Source organism: Scophthalmus maximus, chromosome 14 (assembly GCF_022379125.1).
Source record: "Scophthalmus maximus strain ysfricsl-2021 chromosome 14, ASM2237912v1, whole genome shotgun sequence".
In the NCBI taxonomy this organism is placed as follows: domain Eukaryota; kingdom Metazoa; phylum Chordata; class Actinopteri; order Pleuronectiformes; family Scophthalmidae; genus Scophthalmus; species Scophthalmus maximus.
Window position 1 is genome coordinate 15396698 of NC_061528.1, and position 27410 is coordinate 15424107.

The window sequence follows — 27410 nt, forward strand, 5'->3', positions numbered from 1 at the left end:
GTCGCAGGCGCACAACTGTCCGTCCAACAGCCCGTCCCCTGGGTCACCGGGTCACAGGGATGGGGAGCGGGCGTATAAGTGCAGCCCAGGTAGGAGATTACGCTCCCATAAATACCCGAGCTTCCTCGGTATCCCTTAAGGGAAAACCGGGGGGACAGAGGCAACGAACGACTATTGACGCTGCGGCAGCTGCACTGCAGGGTCCTGCTCGGGGGCCGGGGGACGGATAGGCCGAGTGATCTCCGTGCTGAGACCAACGGGAACAAAAAAAGGGATCATGACAGAGAGGGAGATGTGACATTCTTTGGAATATCCCAAAAAAGGGGAAAACGACGGAGACTAGGCGGCTGAAGGGTCAAAGTGCTACAGGCATGTTTGATGACACACGGAATGGCTGACGAAAACAGACGATAAACGTGGTTTGATTACACGATAAGCCCCGCTGAATTGAGATCTATTATTCCTCTCTCTTTCTCACGCCTGCCCTTTTTATTCACTCTATCCACCTCTCTGCGTCTCGGAACGAGTGGCCGACCGTAAAGCGAGGCTGAGGGTTCCTGCTGGATTGATGCCCTTGAGTGGCTTTGCATTTGTATTGACATGCTGCACACACCTCCCCTCGCTCCCGCGTGGCCCGTCAATGACTTTCCCTTTCGGTTGCATGCGCTCATAAAAAACACACACAAATCTATTTCCGCTGCGATCTCATCCTCCGTCGCCTTCCAGAGGAGCGCCGTTTCCCTCTGCTCCTGCTTGTATTTATTCAATTCACCCTTCTCCCCGTGTCCTTCACAGCCCCGTCTTCCTTTTTCAAACCGGGGCTTTGAACAGCCTCCTGTCATCTTCCGTCAAGGTCTCTCTCTCGGGTTTTTTTCTTTTCTTTTTTCTCTGCTGCTTTTCTATTGCTTTTCTCCCCTCTGTGTCACATTCCATCTCAGCTCTATTAGCGCTGTACATGGTGGTAGTCAGGAATTTTATCATGCGCTATTTCTACTTCATAAGCGATGGAAATTGCAAGTCTTGCCTCTTGCTTTTATTCCCCACAGCTGCACACACAACCAATCACAGATATGTCGCTAGATTTTCATTTTCCTCACCTAGTCTCTCCAGGGTGGAGCAGTGTGTAAAAACAAGCAATTTAAAGCCAGAACCTTGTCTCTTCCTCTCCTGTTTGCCTGCTGTCGCTGACCCCGCTACCTTAGCTGCGGCTTTCCACTGTAGCAACACTTGGTTATTTGGCAGGAGTACATGTTTAGCTCCTGTAATCTTGTTTTTACCTCCGAGGACTTAAAGTTATCATTCAGATGACATGATATCTGTTTTCCAGTGGCATCTTGCTGCTTTGTGAGAAAACATTTGCTTTCCTTCTGCACATACTTCCCATCCATACATCGACGGCACAGCCATCATGGGCAATTCCAGTGTCTTGTTTGAGGATGTGTTGACAATGGAGTAGTCGGGGGGTTCTAACCACCGACCCCACGATTAGTGGACGACCCTCCTGAGCCACTGCCACCACAGTGTTGGCTGAAAGAGAAAGAATATAGTGTGTAATCTTTCGATTTTCCCATCTGAATCGTGTGCTCTCTGTATCTGTAGCCCCTCCCCTAGTACTGTGTGTTTATCTACAGTAACATTTTGTGTAGTATACCAATCGATGTACAGTAGTGCCTTTGGCATTTCCTTACAATGTCAAATCCAGTTTTTCAAACACATCCCATGTGCAATCAGTAGCAGCGGGCTCGAAGAACCCCCCCCCCTTTAAAATCCTGAAGAAACACTGCAGGCACACTGTATATGAGCATACAGGCTGTTGCCACAGCTGCCTTGTTTTTTGATGTCACATATTTACCATGAACAGCTGAGGCAGGCAGGGCAGGACCGGTCCTGCTCTGATCAATGGTGCATAGTGACGATGTCATCGGGGCTGGTGCAGTGGGTTGGCAGTGAGGATCTCTGCAGTGGACTCCTAGGACACTCCTCCCTCTGCCTGGGACCAGATTAGCAAGATACGCTGAGATTTGGTCTATTGAGAGCACATAGAGGAGAGAAAGAGTTTTTCAAGGTGCATTCACCTTACCGCTCTTCTCTCAGTTTCGGTGTTCCGTGTGTTCCGGTGCTCGTGTGTTCCATCTACCCGTGTCAATATTGTCTCCGTGCACAAACGTATATGCTGCCGTGAGGTACTGTACACGTGCCTCTACTTGGTTTTTGGGTGTCGCCACAGTGAAAGTCTGGATGTAGTTTCAAGGTAATAGAATTGTCCAGAGTCTACTAGACAGTCACTTCTCATAGCAGTCAATCAGAGCGGAGGACACGGGAAGAAGAATGATGAGAGAGAATTGGAAAAAACAATGGTGGGAGGGAGAGCGATGACAGAGAGGGGGTTCCTGTTCATACCAATAGATTGTTTATAGCAAACAGCACGGGTAACAGGAATCCATGTGTCACTTTTTTGTGCCTTTTTTGAGGCGCGACGAGGCCAGGGGGACTTTTCAATATTGTTTACTCACTTTCAGTGGAATGTAAATGTGCTGATGTAATCACAGCTAACATATTCAGTTATTTAAGGGTGTACTTATCTTATGAAGAATGCTGTGTAATAGCAGAAAATCATGATATTGATAAGATATATAGCGCTTCCGAGCTGATCTTTATAACCTTTATTAAAGCAGGATTTATTACTGGACTCCACCGAGTTACAATTAGCTAGGTGTACCTAATAAGCTATCTATGATAAATGTTAGGTATCTTTTATCCTGATTCATGATGTCTCTCCTAATGTGATAAATTGTCTCCGCCAAAGAGGGCATTTGTCCACGTTGCCGAGACTTTCGCCGGGCAAAAGAAGTTTTCTGACAGTGCTGGAGATAAGTTGGGGGGTGTTGACACCTCTCCTCAGCCCACTGCCGGCTAAAGAGGTGACTCCAGCTTTACTTTTGAGGGGACACATTTCCCTCATCACACCCGAATGACCAGCAGCAAGCAATTAGCAAAACCTAATTTGGTCAATGGACCGTGAGCGGGCAAATGGGACGAGGTGACTGTGTAAACACAGACCAACTGTTACAGTGCACTATCAATCACTCGGTCTGTTTGTGTGTGTGTGTGTGTGTGTGTGTGTGTGTGTGTGTGTGTGTGTGTGTGACAGGACAGCTTTGCCGTGCCAGTAAGACAGACAACAACGTCAGATAGTCATCATTTGAGATTCAGCGTTGTCACGCGGCGCCATTGTCTTCGCCGGCTGCGTGAGTCGGCCCCGCAGACATCGCGGTTTTCCTGTCGGTCGCTCAGCTCCTGCATGCGGGAGACTGCCGGGGCCCGTAATCAAGATGCTACCCTGATAATGAGTGGCCGCGCTCTATTTGCATCATTCTTTTGGTCAGCGGCGTCGGCCGTGCCATCTCCCAAACTTGAGCTCATTATCGTCGCCCGCCGTTGCCATGGATATGAAAGCGCATGCATTATCCCAATGGGACGAGTGCAGTCCTGCCCAGCGTCTCAGTCTTGATTTAATTACCCGCAAGAGGATTAGCGGCCCCTTATTTGTAAACTAGAATTTATGGCGGTTTTGTATTTGGTGTCAAAAGTGAGTAAACAAATGTGCCGCTCTAGTAGTGGGGCAGAAAAGGATAAAGCAGCATTCCAGGCTATTAATAACCACACTGCACTCTGTCCTTACTTTACCTGTGTAGGGTGAACAACTATATAATGAACTGCTCTGCCCCGTAGTTCACACCGGGATTAAAGGGAAAGTAATATATGTGCGGCGGTTTCTCTTTGCATTACAATAAAGTGCAGGCAAATCATTTTCATTCCATTACTGTTTTACGAATTAGGAGGGCAACTAATGAACATTCCCATCAGTCATTGTTTGCACTGTGGAAGATGACGAATGCCCATTGCACGTTCCCAAAAAACCTAGTCGACACCTCCACTCATCCAAAGTGATTTGATTTAAAACGATTTGAAAATCAATATGTGCACTGCTTCAGCTTTTGACAAGCTGCAGGGTCCACATCATTGATCTGAAAAAATACATTGATTATTGATTTCAATGCCTGTCCCATTCAGAGAGTTCAGCTAATATCACACATCATATATGACACACTTTCATATTGTTGTTTTTTTCTTTAGCCTCTCACATAATTTCATAAAGTGAAATCATATCATATGCTGATAAAAAAAGATCAATGAGGACGCAGCTCAGCTAAACAAAACCAATAATGTCCCTATATCTATTTTGCAATGGTATCCATGTACACTTTGATACCATATGTAAGAACCTTCATCATATGCCCATTTAATTGTATTCCATCCCATTTCCTCTCTTCTACATCCAGTATTTATCCTACAGTATACATCCTATGAACAAAACCTCTTTCAAACCCCTTCTTTTTCTTTCATCTTACAGTAAGAGCTTCATAATATAAATATAGCAGCATCACTGCTGCTGTTTTAGTAGCATGCTGTCTAAACCTGTATTCACTAATGGGCTGAATCCACAAGCGGGCAGCCGTTGTGTTTTAGTGCTCCCACTTTGTCTTTTTTGTCCCTCCTCCGTTTAATCAGTTGCCATCTTTCCTCTGGGTTCCATTTTACAATGGTATTTTCGGTTTGGATGGAACACCGCTCATTTCCTTCTGGCTGAATAATGATCTTATTTATGGTGCTGTATCATTCTTTCATGGTCTCTCCTCTCTTTTTCTGCATGACCTTTAACACCCATGACCCTTCCTGTTGGCTCTGGACTAGGCCTGTGGGTCATATAATGATACGGCTTCATGCGGCGTCAAACACTATACTTTATACCATGCATAAACAATATTCCTTGCTGTAATGTGTTTGTTTTGCTGAAGGTAATTGCTACAAATAGATGGGAAAAGTGGGTCCATAATAACTCCCGTGTCCCTGCCTTTTTTCATTTCTATTTTGAATTTTTCATTTCTTTTCTCGATCTCGTAGAACAAAACAATTTTTGAAAATATACACTTTGTCTGTGCTTGACGACGAGCACTCTGGTGCAGTCCTATTTTGCCGTAACACTATCCCTCGTGACCAGACTTGACCTCGTGGCAGCGTAAATCGCAACGCAGAAACTGTTGAATTTTCTCCCTCACGGTCATTTATGTTGGGTAAAAAAAAATTTCCGTGGCAAAATGTTACATCCCTAATTTAACGGAGGACGGAGGAGAGGGGATTCTTCGATGTGCTTCACTCAATGTGTGAAAATAGTTTCAGTGGAGCTTGATTTGCATTCATGTCTGTAACCGCTGAAGTGTTGAAGAGCAGCTGGAGAAGGAGAGGCCCTGTTGTCTCCTCGTGTGTTCCCATGCAAATTAGGATGTGTATTGGTGAGAAATTTGAACAACACCACAATAGTTATATCGTTATAATTATGCTCTACGTATTTTCCACATAATGCAAAATCTATATAATATATGTACAGTATACACAAACACACACACACACACACACACACACACACACAAATGATGACGTGTAGTTAGGTGTAACTATAATTAACTCTGTATATACACACAGTTTTTCCCACTCTCATGCTTAAGTTATTTATAATTATTTTACACTGTCATCCTCTTCCACCCTTATCCTCCTCGTCCTCCTCATCGTCTTTGCCCGTTGGTCCTTTCGGCCACTCTGATAGGGATGGCGAGGTAGATGAGTAAATGAAAGGTCAGCGCCGACTATTAATAGCAGCACTGCCAATGGTCTAGTAAATGCCAGTGGTATACATTCACAGTCCGTCCACTATCAAATGTTACACTGCAAAATGTAAACAACACGACGGGAGCCGTTTTCAATTGGACCAGAGCTGTGCAACATTGACATTTCCTCCGTTTGTCCCACCAAATCCACGATCACAGGCCTTTTTAGATTGACTCTTACCAACCAAACGCAGCAGCATAGAAGAGCAAAAACAGAAATATGCTCTTGTCTCTTCTCTCATTGTATTTTTCCGAGAAAATGGGTGTCACCCAGGCGAGAGCTGGCAGACCGACCTTTGATTATATCTGATGCGTTAAGACTGCTCGCTAACCTTTTACTGCAAAAAGGTCGCCGGACGCATCTGTGATTACTGTACAGTGACATCAGAGACGATGGAGTCAGAAGTCAAAAAGGAGTGGGGATGGGTGAGGGCAGAAAGGCATGGTGGGGTATGGATTTGCTGATAATATTTTATCTCTCAGCTGAAACAAGAACACATTACAAAAATGAGGCCTACTTTGACCTCTAGGTATGAGGACTTGTTGTGTAGGTAAAATTGTGTCTCTATTTCTGGGCAAAGGGAACAGTGTCGCTGAGATGTGTTACTCATCCACCCTCCGGCTCATGAGGTTGTGCACACACTCGCACACCGGTTACAAACAGATACAGTCTACTGATGTTTGTTCTGGAGAACCATCACACTTGGGGGTCCGACCTCTGCGGCATCCGGGTTGACTGTACTGTGTGCTGTACCCTCCAGCTGAGAGCACAAAAGCGAATGTAAATGTTGAAAAAAGAGGCCTGCGTGCGTCAGCGTGCCTGCCTGCGTCTGTGTGTGCACATGTTCCATCAAAATATCTGAGCCATCAATATCAGACCGTAACAGGCGGCTACCTTGAGTGGGTAGAAAGCACAAGGCGCCGAGAGAAAGACGGAGCCGAGAGAAAGAATGAAATGGCGGCACCACAGAAGCTGAAAGTCTATTTTCACGAAGGTATAGCAAAGTGCCGGAAAAGTAGCATTTTCCCAGTGGCTATGCTGTGTGAAATTATCCTCCTCAACGGTCTGTGATCTATCTCTAGTCTCTGATCGGAGTGAGGCACTCAACCGCACACAACCTGATCCACTGGCCACATTCGTGCGACCAGCATTAGACTGTTGCGAATTAGCCGCACAGTCACTGGCTCTCTTGCCCACTCAACTCTGCATAGTTTCCTGCACAGTGTAAATCAACAGAACGGTTGGAGACTGATGGATACAGTTCTACATTTCCACTAAGGAACGTGTAAAATTCTCTTTTTTACGAACTCCCACAAGACATTACCACCGATCCTACTGTAAAGTATGTTGGTGTTTACACGCAGACGAGAACATTTAGAGCGAATAAAAAGAAGCAAATGGGAATGCCCATGGTTGTCACTGCTGGTGTCAACCCAGCCTTTAATGTATGGTAATACATTCTTTTTCCCAACCCAAGGGCTTGGTTATCCTTAAAAAGAACTACTTTGTAGTGCCGTGTTGTCCGACTATGTATATGTTCTGAAAGGCCACGCTCAAAGGCGATAATCGTTTAATATGGGGATATTTAACGATTGTAGGCAGTCTCTCCTTGAAGGTGTTCATTGTGTTGCTGTATCCAACCCACTGACGAGACCTTGTCTGTCCTACTGGCCCCTCAAATGTGCCAGGTGTCTCAAAAGTGCTCCTGCATGTCTCATGCCTTGATTTTCCAAAAATGGAGGTTGGCGACATGAAGTCATCAGATTGCCGTGCTGTCACACACACAGAGTTTCTGTTTGATGACCTCTTCAGTAAACCAAAAGCTGCCTTGGTTTTAATTACAACGTGTGGACCAATCTCCAGTGTGGTCTAACCATAGTTTATTCTCTGTGCCTTCATCTTCAACCCTCAAATAGTCTTCATTAGTAAGAGATTATGTTGTTGCAGTTTGATTAATCTTCCCTCTCTCTCTCTCTCTCTCTCTCTCGCTCTCTCTCTCTCTCTCTCGCATTAAAACATTTACAGTACATTTTGGTGGAAAGTATGGAAATTGGCCTGAATGCTGTTATCATCGCAGACCGCGAAAGAGAAATTCTGTGAATGCCATTCGCCGCACTGCCAATGCAATGGCGCATGTAATCTGTGAGTCTTTAATTAGATCAGATTACATGTCCCTTTGAATTATAAGACGAGGGCTTGTTGGGACATGTTTACTCCACGTGATTGGTGAGGAGGTGTGTGTGTGCGTGCATGGGCAAAGCTCCTCTCCGCAGAGGCAGAGGAAGCGTGAGGTGTGAATGACGGCGAAAGAAGGAAGGATGTTGTGTGACGGAGAGGAGAGACAAAGAGCAGCTCGGAATTCTTATCTCGCCACCCAGTGATGTCGGGTGGAAAACGGTGTGCATTGCAACACATTGGAAAATTTGGACTGTTAGATCTGTGTCAAGAGGGAATATTAACGGAGTACGATTATGAGGTATAGCTTTACAACAACCCCGCTCCCTTTTAGGTTGTCTACTAAATTTAAGGAGATTGCCACGCAAGTCCTCTTACTGCTTCCAGACCTTTTTACCGAAATCCAGAAGGGGCTGTATTTGAGAATGCGAATTCCTGCAAATTTAGCTCAAGGCATTTTCTGGAACTTTTCCTGCCAGCCCCCCAAATGAAATGTTTGGAAAATGTCCGTCCATGTGAGAATACAACAGGAAAATCTCCGCTAGCAAGTAGGCGTGTTGATGACTCTCAACAAAAACGCTGGCTTGGCTTCTGCAAACACAAGGGCCAGTTTTACAGACAAAAGCCAGGGAAGAACAACCATTACACTGAGTTAAAAGGCAAGGGGTAAACATGTGGATTTAAAAACAGGAAGTGTAGTGGCCAAGTCTAACACGCAGAACCAACTCGTTCTACAACCGCAAAGGAACGATCTGCCCTTGGCTTCAACCTTGACCTTTGGGATGACCAGAAGCAACAGCTGAGCGGATCTGAGTGACCTTGCTGGGATGTCGGCTTGTAAGAGGTCAGATAGATCTCTACCTATCTACCGAGAACATCGCCATGTTCTGCCTCCTGCTGCTCTACCCAGACGCACCTGGATGACCGTGTCCACTTGTCCACCTGTTCGAGGATACGGCGAAGGATGACTCATCTGACCGTGTACCTTTTTTTTTTCCCCACATCTCTGTAGACCGCTGCCTGTGGGTTCTGCACTTCTGAACGCTCACATGTGCGTTCATCTTTATACTGAGGGGGTTTATCGCTGTAGCCCTACTGTAGTATCCCTCTCAGTCAGCAGACTGCCCTGGGTGACACGGTCTGATCACGCCCTGCATTGACATCCTCAGTCCACATCGCACTGACGCACGAGCGTCACAGTCGTCAACCGCGACTTCTGACCCTGGTGGCTGACGTCGTCCCCCACGGATCTAAGTCACTGTTCCTACTGAAACGCCAGCCAATCGAGCGTCTTTGTGACTGGAACTCCCGCCGACAATGAACACCTCTTTAAATGCCTCACAGATAACTTTCATCTCGCCGTCTGTGATACAAAATCAGAATCAACTGAGCCTGCTCGGCATTCCAGTGCCGTACCTGCCGCGGAGCCTGATTGGACGTTAATCGCTTAATTGTGCCACGCAAGTGCACCTGCATGGAAGCATCTGCATTCCTTTTTTTCCTCCCGCACTTCATTTATTCCTGCTTTTGCTTGAATTCATAATAGAAACACGCCCCTCTCAGCTATCACTTAGCTTCAGACATTTGTTTTTATTAAGCTGGCAATTGTCCACGGACTAAAATGCCCATAAATTATGCCGCATGCATCTGGATGGTGTTTTGTGCTCCTTCTGTAACAGTCTGCGATTAATAACATATACGTACACGGGCACTTAAGCTGCTACCAAGAAGAAGAACAGTTTCTTCTAGCTTCCTGTACTTTCTGTACATCACGCAGTGAGTAACGACTTACTGTTTGTTCCTCTTAACACAAACACCTGGATTCACATTTAATAGCTGAGAATCTCCTAAGTGCTCCACTTAACCAGTGACTGGCGCAGGTGGATTGTCGGATCCACCGTGGACCTGCAGTCTAAGGCAAAGCAGGACGCATTGCTCAGCCACATTTGGAGGAGCCATTAAATATGTTAGGCTATATTTTCATACAGTGTGAGGGGTTGGGGGGGGCTTTATGTTGAAGAGCGAATGTACAAATTTGAAGCTGCTTTTTGTCTTTAATGGTGCCATCAAGCCAATGTCTCATTTTTGTTACCTGACTGAAGGGTGGTGCCTGACCATATAAGCGATTAATGAAATAATGCTTTGTAATCCTACTAGTAAATCGATAAATGTCTGCACTTTGATTTTCTTGATAGATGGATGGATGTAATTAATTGATTTCCAATATTCATTTATATATTTAATTTTTGTCAAGTGGAGTTTGTCTCCTCAAATAGCGTGGAAACTACTACCTAAATATGCAGTACATTATTTCTAATTCAATACATTTTTTTCTCTCTGTCAGACTAATGGTATGTGGACCCAAATGCGGAACTGAGTCGAAATAAAGATTCATGGCAATGAGTCTTTGCTAGTGGATGGGGAATGGCGGAATGAGGGTTCCAGCGGGCGAAGGTGGAGGGCAAAGGGTGAAAGTGGCTGATGGAGGGGGCTGAGCGGAGCAGAGCTGAGCGGGTAATGAAGGCTGGGTCAAAGGGCGGCTGGCCGAGCCGAGCAGAGCGGAGGATGAAGGCGGGGAGAGTTGACAGGTAGGGGATTGAGAGAAGACAGTGAGGCCAGTGGAGCTGAGTTGGGTCTTGGGGAGGTGAGCTGAGCAATGAGGTAACAGGTAAGCAGGGGATGATCCCGAGGCACAGACACACGACGGTTGGTTCAAGGCGAACACGCGAGGTGCAAAAACACAGAACACACTACTCGAGGCAGCCGACAAACACTCGACACCAGACTGTGCCGAGGCAACGATCTAGCGGCGAGTGGATGAGGAACCTGGGTTGAAATACCGACGGGCTGATGAGTGGGATGATTGCAGACGTGCTGGCAGATGGGCAGTCAGGCAGGCAGGAGGGAGTGAGGAGCGTCACGCCCTTAACACAGCCAAGCATCAGCATACATAGAGAGAGAGAGAGAGAAAGACGGGGGAAAACACCAGAGTGGAGTTACAGCACACACAGATAGAGAACATTAATGTTAATATGCCAGCACACGTAGACCCACATTCACACTCACTGCTCTTTCCGCAGGAGCCTAAATAAGGCAAATGAAGGGTCAGTGACCTCCCTGTTAAATGTCAATTACGTAGCGGATGTGGAGGTCGAGATACATTTGTCTACCCTGGTGGTTCTCTGTCGCTGTATTATCTGTCGGGTAAGGCTGTTTGCAGAAAATCATGGAGCAGGATTTTGCTGCAATTATTCATCCGTGTGATAAAGTATGTGGCATTTTCCCTTAATTTAATCCAGTAGATTGGTTTGAAAAAGAAATCTCCGTCTTGTTACTATCTCAGTTGAATTTCTGGCATATCTTCAATTCTGTGTGGTGTCATTTCCATATAAATTCTTATTTGTTGTGAAAGAGGATGTTATTCAGATGTGAAAAGCATATACCAGAGCCAACCACGGTTATAGTCAGGATTTTTCTCACCGCATCAGCCGCAGGGAAAACGGCGCTGAGCTCCATCGTCCACATAGCACAAACCGCCACGGGCTTTCATCGGTGTGTACACATCCTGCGCTGTTCTTCCACTTTACAAAACATTATTCACCCGCAGAGGCTGGTCACTCGACGAAGGTGCAAAACTTGTTGCGTTCGTGCAGAAGGCATGTTCAGTGCCGTGCGAGAGGGGGTTGCAGGGCACGTTATACGCCGCACAAGCGGAGAATTGAGTCTGACTTTGTGATGTTGCCATGGCTACGTGAAGACCGTCTCGCGTGGACAGCCCAGATATACTTAACCATCTGTTTCATTCATGACATGAACGATGGAATCGAATGGAGTAGTTACTTAGTTACTACTTAATGACAGAACCAATAATAATTATGCATAACATGAGCAACCCTGCCTGATACATAATAATCAGTGGTTTTAGTGCAGAGTGGTATGTGGACCCAGCTGTTGTGGAGAGTTCATGTCTATAACAAATGTCTCAAAGAAAACAAAAAACAAAATACTTGAATCTATGAGCCATGTGTCACGGTTCATTTTTCCAAGCACACGCTCTCTCGTCAATGCTTTAATGAAGATAATACCAAACATGTGCCCTTGGTGTCACAAGGTGAGGCAGTGCAGCAAAGCACGTCACATCTCATTAATTCCTCCTGTCTGTCACCACAACAGTAGACCCTGGCCAAAGGGCTTTTTTACCCAAGCCAGCTGCCGCCCTTTTTTATATTTGATTCCTCACCTCGTCGCCCGCCACCGGGCCGCTGAGCCGCTGAGCCGTCCGGACTTTTTTTTTTTTGGTCTAGACATCTGCTGGCGAAAAACAAAAGGACTTTTGTTTGTCGCTCCCCCCCCCCCCCCCCCCCCCCGTCTTTTTCCTTCTCCATCGCACGCGCGCTTGTCCGTGGGATGTGGCCAAATTGACTGCAGGTGCTGGAGAAGGATGCAGCTTTTCTCCCACTCACCTCTGAAGGGCTGATGAGAGGAGACGGAGAGATGAGAAATGATGCAGTGGTGAGGGGGAGTGAAGGCCACCGTCGGGAGGAGGCAGCGGAGGCTAAAGCATAGAAACAAAAATCGATATTGTTCAAATATGTGGAAAATAAACCAATGAAGTGGATGGAACCTGTCAAGGACATCGTTTCTGGTTTCACGTTATCTTTCTGTCAGACAATAACCGACATTGTTTTCCTTTCGATTTTCACAGGATGTGGTGGGTTGCTTTGACACCACCCAGATACAAACACACAAACAACATCTGAGCAAATCTGCTTCTGAATTTCATAATTGTTCTACACCTCTAGTGAAATGGCAGTTGGAGAATCTTCGTGTTCTGTGGAGATACTGTGGATCATTTTGAGGCACTTTAATCCAATCCCCCTGTAATTTAACACCCAGATGTGGCCAGTTCTTGGTGAGCAAGTGAATTCCACCCACAATTCCGTTGTGCCGGACATGTGGCCGTCACCCACGCCCCGTCGCTAGATCTGTATGCGGAGGACGTGGGAGAAATGACTAAATTTACCTTCTGGAAAGGTAAGCAAAGTTTTTTTGCCGACTGACATCCGCACACGCACACCGACGATAAACAAGCGAACACAGTTAGTTTCTTTTTATAATGGAGGGTGGACCGGTCAAAATCTGGGGTCATACTCAAAAAGAAAAGTGATCAATTCCTCCTGTATTCTAAAGACTATTGGGTCACTTGTGAATAAGCCTCCATGTGCTGTATGTGCTGTCTTCTGAAGAAGCGACTTTGGCGACGCTATTCCCGACCCTCTGTCCCCGCAGGTCACGCCTCAGAGCAGAGTGAAGATGGCCGAGAACAAATGCCAATTGCTCGCTCTCTCCGCTGGCTTTCTTGTCTCGTGCTTCGGCCGCCGGGTGGCTCTTTCATCTGCTCCCTTGGCCCCTGAAAGATGAGGCTGAATGATAAAAAAAAAAAAAGAAGGGCAGACCGTGAGGGGGACAAAACCCATCCCCCAGAGACAGCTAAGAGGATACTGCAGCCGGGATCGGGCGGCGGGAGAGAGGAAGATGCGTGAAAAATTAAACGTGACAAAGGAGGATTGTTAACGGGGAGCCAGAGAGCAAAAACAGGGGTGTGCGTGGTGCAACCATTGTAAGCAGAAGAGGAAGAGATGTTTCAGTGTGAAATTCCTTTGAATGAAAATTGCTGTTGACTGATAGGAAGCGGAGGTGATGATTCTGCGAAGGCAAAAAACAAAATATGCGCTTCCTTTTTTTGCTCCCTCCAATGTCCCTTCCTTTCCTCCTGCTTAGTCTCTTGTTGTTCTAATTATTTGTAGTTCCTGGGGTGAACGAGTCATGCCTCGATAGGGCGACGATCTAATCCGTCAGCGTTGCATCTGTGTGTTCTTGTGTGTAGCCATGCACACATTCCAAACACGAAAACTGAAGAAAAGGCAGGTTTCGGGAGAGGTTGTGTAGGCTCTTTGGAAAGAGGACGCACGCCTCCGAGAGTGAGCAGGCGACCGGTGTAGGTGTGTGTGTGTGTGTGTGTGTGTGTGTGAAGGGGAGGGTGAACACAGGGACACCTGCACAGAAAGGGGGAGAGAAAAAAAAGCGGTCGGAACAAGAGATGAGGCTCTTGGCAGCATCGCAGAGTTGGGCTGATTTATCTTCCCACAGTGTGACTCACCATTTGTCAGCCATACAGTTTACATTTCAAAGCAGCAACTAAAAGACACAGATAAAAAGATAGGGAGAACGAGGCGGCTGGGGGAGGGGAGAGAGCCAGAAGAGGGAGTCAGACAGTGCGAATTTCAGAGGATAATGCGGAGAAGTAGGGCATCAACTTGTGTCTCGCTCCAAGCCTGCTAAACAAAGCATGATAACTCGTAGCGCTTTTTAGCCCGGAGAGTGTATGATAGATAGACGTATGGAGAATGTGTTGTCTTTGAAATCCATTAGTCGGAGTGGGCTGTACACTCCCCCTGATGCCTGGTTGAGGTCATCCTGAGGGCCCTCAGTGTGTCTGAATCCGCTGTGGGAAGATGGAATGAATCCATGAATGTGTAAATCTTTCCAAACAAGGCGTTGCTTACCAGACTGTCGATGTCACGTGACAATCTGTCAGACGGTGATTCGATGGACAAGGCGCTCACACGTCCGCCGCATCAGACCGTGGAACCGAGAGCGAAAAGAGCGCAAGGACAGAACGGATAGCAAATTATAACCCTGTTACACACGGTTGGTTGGCAACGTGTGTGTGGGCGGACTGCCGTGCTTGGGCGAATGCCTCGAGCAATCGGCCTCATGTGCCAGGCGATAATGTGTCACTATTGCAAATGTGTGCAGTAAATACCTGGCAAAAATTGCCCGTGTGTTGTGGCACGCTTTGTAAACTCGTGCGCATGCGAGCCTGACAAAGGTTCCTGGGGGTTGTGTATGTGTAATGTACTGTATGCTGAAAAGCATTTGTGGTGGTTATAGTGTATCACCGCGTTTGTGTCTGCGCAGTCATGTATGAGCTTACGTGGTCATTTTTGGTAATCAGTTGTCAATAAATGTATCAATTTGCAATATAGCAGACCGACATGCCTACGTTAAATCATAAATAATCATAAATCATAATCCACTAACATGCATTAATGCACATTTTGATTTGATTCAGAAGGGCTGATCATCGGATTATTTAAACGAAACTGGTCCATTGGAGTGAACGGAGATGCCGCTACTCTCTCTCTCAAGGGCTCTGGTGTCATTTGAACAATCGCACCGATGTAAACGGCATCTGATTGGACCATCCCAATCAGCGGCCGAGCTCTTCCCCCTGGCGACACGCATTACAGACCGCATGAGCGGTCGACGGTGGCGCAGACGACCTTCTCTCTGTGCTGTTTAGCCCCGGAGCGGCGCCACAGTTAGCGGCCCTGACAAGTGCAAACACACTGCATGTATTCTGGTCGATACTCGGCACTGGAGGGAGACGGAGGAGTTTTGACACCCAAAGTGATTTATCAGTATGCACTAGCGTAGGTTCGGCTCATCAGTTCAACCATTCACAGGAAAATTGGGTCCCAGAAATTAACAGGCCACCGGGGAGGAATGGAAGAATACTCCACATTTTGGCGGCGATGATGGTTATCAGAATTTTCATATTGTCACTCTTGGAGAGAAAAACCTTGCAAGTCTAATTTTTGTGATTCTTAAGCTTGAGAATGACCTAATGCCCTAAGAAGGGCGGTAGCACGCTTAGTCGACCAATTATCAACTGTGTGGGTTGTTTCCAGCATCTCGTAACTTATCTTTTCATGCTACTCCAGTTCAACAGTCTCTACAACAGCCTACATGACATATTTTGAAATTAGAGGTAGAGATGAATATGTATGACATGATAGAAACTTGAACAGGTTTAACTTGCATGTGACATAATCTAATGACAACCAACAGCTTCATTTTAGCTGGCCTCAACTTATTGGCTCGAAATGACAAAATGTCCCTGCAATTAGTTTTTTGACTGAATGTCTGCAAACCTAATGAGCTTAAGGAAACGAATTCCCATAAGCCTCAGCTACTTTGTGTTTATTACAGAATGTATGCGCTATCGCGCTTGACTACCATCGTGACCACAGTAAACGGCAGCCTGGTAACATCATTGTTGTAAGCATTGGGTCCGAGTGTTCTTGGTGAACACTGGCGATGTGTCCATATACATTTGGTCATATACTGTAATCATGAAGTGTGTTACATAATATGACACGTGCGGTACATGGTCCTCAGTAGCTCCAAGGAAATAACAAAGCTGGGCTGTTTTGTTTTTTTAATTGCTTGGCACTGTCTCTGTCCTACATTTAGTTTTTTTCTTTTCTTTTCTTTACTCTTCACCCTGTCAGCAGCTTTTGAACACCAAGAGCGCCTACTGAGCGATAAACTGAGGATGGATCACACATATACATAGTGGTTTATGATGACTTGTGAAGATGCTGCATGCCGAGACCCAATTCTTATCTCAGTCTCATCCTCCACCTTCTCCCAAATGTTGATTCATTCTCATAGTTCTAATCTAAATCTTAAAACAAGTCTGATCCCTGAACTAGCCAGAATCAAATCGGCGTAAAACAACACTGTATTTCACTGAATATTTAAGAGAGATACGTAGACAGACCTACAGTGCACACGAACACGGCTTCTTTTTTTTTTTAACATTTGAGGAGTTTCATTTAAGATATGATGAACGTGTGAGTTCATTTTAATGGCTTTTTAATGCCTTTCCAAAAACACAACAGACTTTATCAAAAGCTCCATCATCAAACACTGATGATCACACGTGGCCTGATGCCCTCGACGTGAACTCGACAAAACAAACTTCCCCCAGCTAGCCGAGGGGGGAAAAATAGCTGTACATATACATATGACATATACCGATTTGATATATGCATCAGTGCATGGATCCATCTTTGACCAGGGGTCATTCAGAAGGCTCTATCACACGGGTGTGCATGTTCTAGGCCTGCGGGAAAGCAGGGCTGAGCTGTTTGTCATGTACTACAATGACAAGCCCAGGAAAAAGACTTTCTGCTCCAAAGAATTAAGTGCGGGCTGATACAAGGTCCCGCTGTGGCCAAGCCTGCCAGGGTATTTGCACTCCGGCTCGAGAAATCACACAGATTCGAGGCGCACACATACACACGCAGAGCACAGACACAGCGCAGCAGCCGGCAGAGTCTCCAGATCCTTTGTCGCTCTCTCTGGGAAACGTGCGATTTGACAACAGGAGATATCGATTCAGCAGTGGGAGTAGGAGAGGGCAAGCTAATGATGGCTATCATAAACATAGTTAAATGAAGGGAAAGACAGACAGGGATGGAGGGAATCGGGGCGGAGACGGGAAAACGGCAGGGGTTGTGGCAAACAATACAGTGGACCACTGAAAGAAGCAAGGAGAAAGGGGGATAACTATATAGTGAAGAAGAAACAAAGGTGTAGAGGGAAAGAAGGCTAAAATGTGCCAACAAGGACCAATATTGTTCACAGTAAATACAAGAGATGAGGGGGAGAGGGAGAGAGAAGGGGGGATTTCAACCCCCCCAAAAAAGTCTGGTGCTCATTCCTCCTTGTTTATACAGAAGCTCGCACAGATTTTAGACAGGCCCCTTTTGTGATGCGCTAAAGGTATTACAAAGAGCTCAAGCAAGCTTTTAAAACCCTAATGTTAGGTAATATCTATAATCATTTGACTGCCTCGAAGCAGAAAATGAATATGCCTTTAATACCTTTCAAAACACAGCTCAAAGGTTTCTTGCTACCACTCGCATGTAAAAAAAAACAACAAATATATATAAATATGCAAATATAATCCTTATGCATGGAGACTGAGATTAGCTGATGGGTGCATGCAAATGTGTGGGGGAGTGATACATGTGTACATAGGGTTTCCGGAGCCATGCTGCCATGCTCTATATTTCATTTAATGTGATTTGTGCACGGCGACACGTGTGTGTTTGAATGTACATGAGGCAGAAGCTTTAAATAGACTCTTTATTCTGAACCTTGAAGGTTGGAACTATAACTTTGGTCGCGTAACCACAAAAGAAATGCAAATTGAACCTTCTCCCGATTATATATTTTCCTTAAATTGCTTGGTCTAGTTTAGAAGGTCCTGTTCTGTCAACTTTCTTTTTTTGTCTTTGTGTCACTATTCGTGTGGTCCTATAAAGTAAATGTTACAAATGTAGAAAAAATAGCTCACACGTGGTTAAGGCATAACTGACTGTTGCAGCAATAATAAGTTAGCTTACTTGGTGCGCATAGCCTGCACACATTAGATATAATGGCCTGGTGCAATTTCTCTGATGATAGGATGGAAACCATTCGATCACATTCACACTTTCTCACAAAAATCTACCCCCTGCTGAAACGAGTGGAGTGAATTGTCAGACCGAATAATGTAAGATAACTACATGGCAAATCATTCTTATCATGATCACGCTATCAAAAGTGTGTGTGTGTGTGTGTGTTAAGATACATGATCCATCCACACAGATATCCTGTTGGCTCGTTCACTGCTTCACTGTGACTGATCTGGACGGGCGTGAATCCAACGTCTCACCGCGCTGACACCGTTGATATGTCCGAGGAGTTTCCATTTTTTCACCCGCTGTGTTCGGGGTGCTCAGCGGGTGTCAACGTCAGCACCTGACCGTTCATTTTAACCGGGCACATCGAATCCATGTTGACTGGTCTGTCCTTCAGCTTACATCTAGGAAGTCAGGCAAATATTCGGCTAGTGCGAAGCCCACGCCCTCGAATAATATTTTCCCCTAGAAGTCAGTTGTTTTCGCCTCTTAAGAAACATAGTTGTATTTTCTTAATTTTTGATTTATAAATTTGACCATAACTTCTGCTCTTTGCAAGAATAAACTTTTCTGATGTATTTTGTGATAATAAACAATACATGAAGTGGTCTTTAGCTGATGCATGATTAAAGCAATGGGCACACTGAGAACAGAACAATGAGATAAACAGTAATCCCACACAATAACATGTAATATGTATTATCATGTCCATGCATCTCGTGACCTCTTGCTCTAACAGCTGTCATTACTGTTTTTGACAAGCATGGATGCGTTAAAAAATATGGTAAATGTAGGCATACAGTCGATGGGGTTCCTGTATAGAAAACAATAACACATGCAGACATCATGCTGAACTAACTGTATGTGTGTCTGATTTGCTAATATTAGAATGCAAAAAAAACCTACATTTTCAAGTCATGACCTTTTATTATACTCATAACAAGAGCTTCACGTTTGTGAGAACTAACCATTGAAAACCAAACATGGGAAATCATTTGCGTTTTCTTCCAGCATGTCTGTGCATCAATGTCTGCCACAGTGTTTCTTTTGATACTACTCAAGCCAGAAATTCAAATGAATCATTCTCAGTTCAAGAAGTGCCGCTTTTTTTTCAACATTGTTATTTTGTGGACAGACTTGCCCCAGGCTTATCCCGGCTCTCTTCCTCACTGGCTCAAGAGAGAAACCTCAGTCTGGTGCATTTGCAGTTCGTTTCCTCTCTGACCTGTAAAAGTCTATGTACTGCAGACATGTTTCCAGCTTCTCCACGACCAATTTTACTGCCTCAAAGCAGGTTATCTGCAGGTTAATTACTCACGGAGCTGCTCTCCGAGATGCAGCCACGGAGCATACAAATGGTGTGCAACCCCGGGCGTGCGTGCGACTGTGCGTAATGGCTTATGCACAATAGTCATACGTGGCAGTGGCCCGCACAAAATCCACGCCACTAGCATTATTTTATTATATTTTATTTTATATTAGAATCGTGGTCATACTCTGGCCTTTATATACAGCCTATGGTTCTGATCAGTCAATTGTCAGAAAAGGCAAATTAGATACCAACAACAACTGTTTTGCCAGAGAACATCAGTTATTGTGGTTAAACCTTATTTACAGGCTGAGCTAAAATCCAGAGAGAAAGGTCCTCACAACAACCTCCCAGCACAATCCATGGTTTGGTAAAGTTGGAGAAATGGCTGTGCTACCTACAGTATCGCCTCAGATGAATATCCTCTCTCTGTCAGTGTTTCATGGCACATTCAGCCACAGATCTGTGGTAGTCAAAAGGCGTCTCAAGGACACTCAAGGGCACTCAAACGGTGGAGGCGTCGCTGGCACGGGGCACATGAGACCTGCTCCCTCTCAGTGATAGGGGATGTCTTATCTTTTAATCTCATATTTTTCTTGTTGTCCTCTTGTCGCTACACATTTACTTTAATATTTTGGGCCATATTTGTAAAGAAATGGGCCTTGTATGTGTAGGCTACATAGGTGTTTCCAAGATCCCTTGCTATTTTTGCTCTGTTTCTTTTCTCTTTTTTTATTATTATTGTGCAGCAGGATGTTAATACAAAAAACTGCAGCCAGAGGCAGAAATTGTGTTTGGATGCACTGCCATGTGTTGTATTCTTGAACATCACGTTTCCAGGCTTTAATTTGCGATGCAGTGATCTCCACATAAGAGTTGAAAATGATGTGCTCAGTTCAGCACTATTACAGTCATCATTTTTGTTAATCACATCGCACTCGCAATAAAAAAAAAAGATGTGTTTTCTAACGAAAAAGTATAACACCGCATTTGTCAAACAAGTTGAAATGGAGGTTATAACAGGAATGTTGCCCCCCCCCCCCTACAGTGATGTGGTGTTTTTAGATGAGGCTGAGGGAAGATGGGGAAATGAGAAGAGTGCTTTTCGTATTTTGTACATTTGTGGTGCTACTTTCGCAGCTGCTTCCTGTCATTTCCACAAGCGCTGATTCACTTTGTGATGTTGTGATTGTTGAGGTTTTTTATTTTATTTTAGCATGACAATGTTGAGGCAAGGATATGAAACCTGTACAGAAGTGAATCAATGGGATTTATAATACTTAAAAAGCAGTTCAAAGCGAATGAAAAAGGATGCTAAATTCAATGTGAATCTAATAAAATTTGCAGAAAATACGAGACTAGGAATGGAATCAAAGTTATGGTACTACCAATGTGGATTAATAACTAACCCCAAGTTTAATAAAGGAAATTAAAGTGCAGTATGGGAAATTAATCTAGTCAAATACAAAGGGGAGTTTTTAATTATAAGAGTTATTTCTACATTATTGTTATGTAGTCCCTTTAATCACCAGACAACAGTCTTAGCCAATGACGATCAGCCGAACTTTTATTAAACACAGATTGTGTCCTTGAAATGAAAGGGGAGCTACGCAGAGAGCAGATGTGCTTCAGCATTTTAATCACAATGTGAAACAGTGAAATAGACAATTACATGCACATATATTGGAATTATGAGGGCCTGAGCAAGACAAATGCCTCCGCTCACTGCTCCCATCCCATCAGAGGAGAACGGTGGGAAGAGGCAGCAGTGTGCATCATGAGATGTCTTCAAATTGTGACGTTTGCACTAATAACAGACTTTTTAGTGTGATGGATTCATGTCTTCCCCATCAAATCACACGTGAAATAATTGAACGTGCAGTCTGGAGTGTTAATCGCGTACACATCCACACGATCCTTGTTCTTAACAATTAAAATGATCCCCAAGAGGTTTCATACAATACAGGGAAACACATCATTACTCTAGCACGGCGGTCAAAGCAAAAGGAAAAGAATGCTTCCATGCCACAGTAAACACTTATCCCCCATACTGTAGGTCATAAATAAACAACCGGGGGAATACAGAAAGTCATTGAGACTAGACTGAAGTGCAAATAATAAAAAGTTCAAAGGTAGCTGACTGACAGTGGCGTGCCTTTCTCCACACAAGCTGCGGTTCTGCTCCAGCGCTCGTAGCCTTACATTTAGCCACTTTATCGGATGGCACTGGACATAAGTTGTCCGCACACATACGTAATTTGAGCTTTGGAGCTTTGGAGTTTTGTCGGCGTGCAACGGCTGGTTGCAGGGGACACCTGTGAGGAAAATACTGTAATTGCTCTCAAGGAAGACGTCTTCTTTTGTATACTGTGGCAAACGTCCTCGCCAGCCCGGGTCACCCAACACACAGCAGAACAACAGCCGCTCACCGGAAACGCACCCCCATCCTCACAAATAGCCATTAAACCGAGAAAAAAATAGCAAAATGGAACAAAATGGATTAACAACTGTGCTGCTACATGGTGCTCATTACAGTGAATATTACTGAATTAAAGCCATGGGGTAGCATACATCAATCAAATTTCATCAGTTTGTGCCGCCCGGGTTATCGTGTTCCCAAGAGCACCGTTAAGAACTGGCACATACAGTGTGAAAGAGCCAGCTCCCATTGCTTACTAGATCAAGATTTTTTATTCATTTTTTATTATTATTTGGGGCAGTTTGCCCGGGTCAAATAATCTGCCCCAATATGTATAACAGATATCAGTGCTATGTCAGTCAGTGACTGTATTTCCTTGAATCATGCACCGCACTATGTTGCCATCACGTGCCTGCTAAAGACCCTTTTGCAGGGTTCTTTTTTCAAACAGGTTAGCTGGAAACACCCCATCAGCTGTAGGCCGGTAATCAGTTAGCCAGTAATGCATTTCGACCAGCACAAGGACATAGGACGTAAATTGGCAAGTAGCTGTAGCGCCAGTCGATAAAATCTGCCAATGAGCGCGACTGATTTACCCGGGCAACATGAGAGACGACTGAAAGCGAGAGGCCTGCGCTTAGCTACTTAAGTCTGAAATCAGGGAACGTGATGGATCGGTTTAGTGAATTTAGGGCAAACAGAATGACGGCATGCTGTCTTTGTTTTCTTTTTTTTTTTGTGATTTACGGATGAAAAAGAGGCTTTTCAGTTTGGATGGAGAAAATAGAGGGAGGGAATAAGAGTGGATAACAGGCCAATAAGATGGAGAAACCATGTCTCACGTTGGGATCAATTTAAGAGGAACCCACAGTGGTGTAATTTTGAGAAACCGCATGTCTGTTAATCGACACTGAGTTTAAAGATCAGCACTTTGAGCGCCAACTCAGTATGACAACCGCTGCTTGAAGAGAGACATCGTCGTAGGATCTGAAATGTCATCCAGTGGTTTCTGTAGCGTTTTGAAATATGCATTTAAGTAGCTTCTATCTCGCAGCCAGAAAATCTACACCTAGGCGCAGGTGACAAGCAAGTGGCCATCACAGCAATGCTGAAAGGCTGAGACTGTCAGTCGAACACACGTGAGCCAAAACATAATAAATCAATCCCGAATGGAACAATCATTCTCTGAATTTCCGCAAAGACGCAGCTGTCTCTGAAATCTAGTCTCTCGCAGCCATAAGAAGAACTTCAGTTGAAAGATCCAACACTTTGACTTCACCACTCGACTCTAGTGGAAGGCCAAGTGGATGTGAATTACATTTGACGATAAGGTTAATAATGGACATTCATAGTAGTTGAGTTTCAAGGCCACTTCATGTGTCTGCGGCCAAAAGCAACATTGATTGTTATCTTTTTGCATTGCAAAATGATATGAAAAACTTCATGTGGCTAAAAATAAATATTCAATCTCACAGTTCTGCTCAAGTCAATGATACAGAACATATTACATGTTGCGTCGTTGTTAATGATGAGTTGGTGATTGCAAAAAGAAAACCTGATCATCTCCTTAGTGTAGCATTTCACTGTCACACACTTGTGACAGTTTATGAAGTAGACAGTTATTGATTAGACAGTGGTCAGAGAGCAACTGTGACTGAAAAAAAAAGAGATATCAGATATCAGACTTCAGGGAAGGTTAATTCTGCTGTTAGTCCAGTATTAATATTGAATCCATGCTCATGTTGTTGACAGACAAAGCTTCGAGGGGCCGACAAAACAAAACACGGTGAATGGGAGTTTTGTCCCAAACTCAGAGAACATGGTTTAGTCGGCTGTGGTGACGTATTGTAATCCTCAAGGTTATCTCTTAATTACATATTTATAACACACACACACACACACACACACACACACACACACACACACCAGGTACAAGGACGTTTTGCTGTGATGGCCATTTCTTTGTCCTCCTCATTATTATTTCTTTCCACTGATCATAACATGTCTTTAAAAAATGTCAAAATAACAGTGAAGTGGAACAATGGTGATTACCAGCTAAACAACAAAGCGCCGGCAGAAATTCAGATATTGCGTTTGTGGAATTTGTGTGAGAGTAATTTGCCATCAAAAAATTGGTTGCATGTCAAATTTTATTTGGACCTTTGAAAAATTGTTTGCGATAGAGTGCTCATTGGTCCAGAGAGAGAGAGAGAGAGAGAAGGAGATTCATCATACACTCCTCACAGGGAACACACCATCAACATGCTGGTGACTGACACACCACAGTGGTGTTTTATTTTTTCATCGTCATTTCAGTTGTTTTTGTGAGAGGATGTCTAATATCATATGGACGTCATGTAAACACACACACACACACATTGAGGTGTTAACTGATGCTTTTGCTTGCCGTCATACCACACCACATATCCATAAGGTGTTTTGACATGAAGAAAATATCAAGTCTATTCATTGGTGTCGCTCCTATACCTCATTTACATCAGAATCATCTGGTCGGAGCACATGGACACAGCTAATTGTGTATGTTGTGCTGAGCGTTATTCATTTTACACTAAAGTATTCTCACCATTGTGCATGCTGCAAATTATGGAGTCCGTAGCGATTCTGTTGGATACGAGAAGACTGAGCTACGTTTGGCTCCTGGTTGCACTGAGCTGCAGTTCCTGGCTGTAACGCGCCTGTTACTGTATATCCTGTCCCCACAGGAAACTCTGTGTTGGAATCAATTCAAAAATCTTTAAAAGTGGAAAGTGAGCCATTTCTTTCCCAATAATTAGGCCGTGTTAAGAGTGTCGTGTTAACTCCTCGAATTTCAGCAGAGCAGGCCAGACCCGCCGACGTCAGCCTCCATCATCACACGCTGTGTCGGAAATTACTGCCAATCTGCCATAGGTATTTAATATGTTTGCGTCACATTTCATAGCTGTGACAATTACACACTGGCAGCGTTACACCTGACAAAAAATCTGATTGGTGAGGGTCCAAGATCCCAATTCACCGCTCACCGCTGAGTAACCTGAGGGTCTTTCACACCGAGAGCAGGGAGCCAGTGATCGAGGACGACAACTCAGGCATTCACATCGACTGACTGGTGCTCACTTTTCCTTTTACCTCTTTTTGGGGGAGTGCAAATGCATTCTAAATCAACTGTGAGGATCGGAGTAGATGATGCATTTCCTTTCTTTTTTTCCCGAAAGGGAAGACACAATCACATCCAGCAGTTATTCACGACTGGAGAGATAAGCGTGGTGAAAATCGACTGCATACTGAGGGCGATGTTGGAGTCAAACAAGCTCAAATACAGTCAGATTCGTCCCCTGCTTTGGCCGTGCGTGTTTCCAGTTGTGTGCTGCCTGCAAGTGGAGGATTGTGTTTAGTTGCGGTGTTTGTTCATCAAACGTCACAGACGAGAGCCATCTATTGTCGATTTACCACTGACAGGAGCTGATTGGCCTTTCCTTATCATATTCATTTCGGCTCCAATGTTTACCCGAGTAATTACGGCGTGGGCACTTTTAGTCAACCGCGCTGCAATTAAAATTTTCGCCTCCCAATCTCTTCCTCTGTTGTCTTCGCTCGTTGTCACTGCGAAACAAACAAGAACCTTTTTGCCGTTGTTTTCTAGCAGTGGACTTGCCGTATGGGTTGCCTTCCCTGCGGAGATAAACACAGACTTGTGATTGGAGCCTATTGTGTGCTGCTGTAGCCTCGTGTTTGAAACTGATTTGAGTTGTTTACCCACAGTGTAATGATTTAATAATTACAATTTATCGAGTAAGTAATCATTTATCCAAAATTGTGGTTCTCTTCGCCCTTTTAGCGAAGCAACTATGCTCGTCGTGTTATCTTAAAGGTGACATTATTATTATTATTATGCAAACATCACTTTTTAAGTGTTTGTGCACATACATGCGTGTATCTGCCGGCCCACAAACTCTTGAGCTGGCTAAATGCTACAACCTGGCTCTGAACCACTGGTTCAGATTCCTCTCCCACTGCGATGTCACACTTGGACTCTTTTGGGGTAACCCCGCCTGTAATCTGAGAATCTCCACTTGTGGTGAAGGGGCGTGTCATGTCCTACACGTTTTGAAAGCCGTTGACCAATCACCACAGACCGGGCCAGCTGGCCAATCGGAGCAGACCTGGGTTTACGCAGAGGGCGGGGCTAAAATAAATCCAGGCGTTTTAGACAGAGGGTAGAAGGAGCTGCAGGAATGGGCAGTGTGAGAACACTGATGCCTTTTTTCAGAGCATGTAAACCTTTTCAAGTGTTAACCCAAATTAAAAAGTATGAACCTGAATATGAGCATAATATACCACCTTGAAAGCGGCAAGTGCACTAACAGCACCCAATAAAGCAGACATGTACCTTATCTCTTCTGTTACTCTTACAGGTATGGAGTTTGATGTGTGTGAACCGTTGTGAGAGCGACCTGCGTATGAGCAGAAGCAGCACTTAATGTGACCACCATTATTGTTAAGTGCACCTCGAAAGACACTTTTGCTCTGCTTTTTAGTTTCATTCTAGTTGATCATTGTAACATTAGTGTAACATAACATTAAATGAAAATGAAAAAAAAAACATTCGGCACAAACAATGTGAATATATGCAGCAGTGTATTGAAGCGGGCCTTAAGTCAACTGTGGCGAATAACACGAGCTGTTTGTTGGTTAAATGTTAATGTATGCCTGTAACAGATTTCCTGCTGCGTAAAGTATGAAGCAGAAAATAACCTCAGATTTACAAGCGGCGTCTCTCACTGCGTGTCCTCCACTAGTTGGTGCATACAAGGAGGCTAAAGATGAGGGGATTTGCAATACTAAATCACTAAGTTAATGAACATTTCTTTAGACAATGAATCCATTCCCTCCTTACCACACATTCTTTTGTGTTTCATCTTCTCGGGAGGCATCTGAAGTTTTTGTGTCAGACACAGTTGTAAAGTAGTGATCAGGGACACTTTGCAGACACTATAAAAAAAATGGTGGATCTTTATAACCATATTCGTTTTCACACCAGGAAACAGTGCCACGCAAATGACACGTTTTGATTTGAATTCATGACATTCATGTGCTGTCACTTATTGGTTTTCCCGAGCGGTGTCACCAAATCAGGCAGATCCTCAGCGTTATCTCCTGTAACCTGGCAGCAACACAGTGTTTGCCTCCTGTGTGTGGATGCGGGGCGACTTCACCTTCACACCGGCTTTGTGTCTTGACGGCGTTTCATGTGAAGGTGTTTTTGTGTTTTTTTTCCCCATGTGGTCCCAAATGTGACGTGAATTTGAAATGGATGCGTACAAAGACTCGTCTGTCAGGGGGGAAACGATGCAGACTGACAGGGAGATGATTCAAGTCTGTCGTGAACCTTTCCCTTTCATGTCGGCCCATGAATCTCGCTCACACGCACCACTTCCTTCTTGCTGAGTGACTGGGCAAA

General features: G+C 44.6%; 1 protein-coding gene across 10 annotated transcripts in view; it reads left to right on the forward strand.

Moving 5' to 3' along the window:
* Nucleotides 1-27410, forward strand: part of stxbp5l (syntaxin binding protein 5L) — a 114771-nt gene that overhangs the window by 19922 nt on the left and 67439 nt on the right. The gene's annotated exons all lie outside the window — the stretch shown is intronic.